The sequence below is a fragment of the Carlito syrichta genome, unplaced genomic scaffold (genome assembly GCF_000164805.1).
Source record: "Carlito syrichta isolate Samal-C Ts95f unplaced genomic scaffold, Tarsius_syrichta-2.0.1 Scaffold315406, whole genome shotgun sequence".
Lineage (NCBI taxonomy): Eukaryota > Metazoa > Chordata > Mammalia > Primates > Tarsiidae > Carlito > Carlito syrichta.
The window spans coordinates 803,286-805,109 of record NW_007259502.1 but is presented as its reverse complement, the minus strand read 5'-3'; positions in this window follow the sequence as shown (position 1 = coordinate 805,109).

Below are 1,824 nucleotides of genomic sequence, written 5' to 3'. Positions count from 1 at the left end.
ATGAGGTCTTGCCAAGTTGCCCAGGCGGGTCTCGAACCTGCGGGCTCAGGCAATTCACTCATCTCAGCCTCCCAAGTCATGGAATTAAAGGCTGAGCCACCGAGCCCGGTTGCCTTTTCTTTTTTTTTTTCATTTTTTCTGAGTTGGAGTCTCACTCTGTCGCCCAGGCTGGAGTATAGTGGCAGACTCAGGACCACTGTAGCCTTGACCTGCTGGGTTTAGGCGATCCTCCTGCCTCAGCTTTCCGAGTAGCTGGAGCTACAGGCATGCACCCCAACACTTGGCTCATTTTTCTTGATTTAGAAATGAGGTCTCACCAAGTTGTCCAGGCTAGTCTTGGACCCATGGGCTCACGCAATCCTCACCTCAGCCTCCCAAAGTGCTGGGATTATAGGCGTGAGCCTGGTTTTCCACTGCTCTTTCTTGGCATGTAAATTTCACTGCAGTAAACATAACAATGCGTTTATATCTGAGAATTGTTAGCATTTCATTCAGTTTGCTAGGAAGGCCACAGGAAGGAATTTTTTGAGAAGTGAAAGAGAACATGAGTATTGAAACATTATGTCATTAATATATGGTGGCTAGAGCACCAGTTCCAAACTGCTTGTGTTCAAATCCTGGCTTTTACAAGTGACTAGCTGTGTTATTTGGGGTGTATTTTTTAACCTCACCGTGTCAGTTTTTTTTTAACGACAGGCACAAACGCTGTTTTTAAATGATTATTACAGTGCTTGACAAATAATGTGCTTTCAGGAAATGTAAGCTATTACTATCATTTCTGGGAATCTTTTAGCAACGAAACCAGGAAATAGCTGTATCTAGCCACAATTTGTTGAAAGTTTGCTCTATGCCAGGAACTGGACAAATATGACCTTATTTTACTCATGAGGAAGCTAAGGCTTAGAAAGTTTCAGTGACTTTCCCACGGTTATAAAACTAAGTCTGGCTCTGCTAGAATCCAAACTCAAACTGATTTGACTCCAAAAGCCATGGTTCTAAGGCTCAAAGACAAGGTCTGCAAAGTTTTGTAAGCCTCCTCTTGAATATTACCTCTCAATCTCCCCGCTCACAGCATGTTACCACCACACTCATTAAAACTTAACAGATCTGTTTGGGAACGAAGGATGGGGAAACTGAAGACATTGAGAGTAATAACTGAGAAGGCCGAGGGAGTCAAGGGTGGTCAGAATGGGTGGGACCTGGGGCAAAGACTGGGAGAGGAGGGAAGTTGACTGACAACACTTTCACTTTTCATTATTCAGTGGTTTTAAGATATCGTTTGCACTGAAAACTACAAAACTAACCCCACGATTCTGCAATTTTATACCTTCTAAATGATCACCTATATGACGGCTGTGAAGCAGAGCTAGGGTTGAGTCATTTAAACTATGGCTTTACATGCGACGCACATCACCGAAAGACAAGGAACCTGCCTTCATTCCAGACAGTTCAATAGATGTAAAAACGTTGCAAGCTGCTTTCGCCAACATGTAGAAAAGCACATTCACCCGTTTCTATAGAAACCTTCCCTCTTCGCGGGACCGAAAAAAAAGCCACGCGACTATATTTACCGATCCCAAGCAACATTATTCATTCATAAAAATTAACCTAACGTGAGCGGAGGGTAAGAAAGTGAGAACACAAGTCCATGAACTGGGAGGCTAAGACAGTGAGAACCAAGTCCATGAACTGGGAGGCTTAGTTTGACCTCAGGCAAGAAGAGAACGAACAGGACACCAGCCGGCGGCCCTCCCGTTTGCATTTACGAGCTTCGGGGCCAGGGATGCAGCCCTGCCACTTTCGCTGCACGTGCGGACTTGCGGG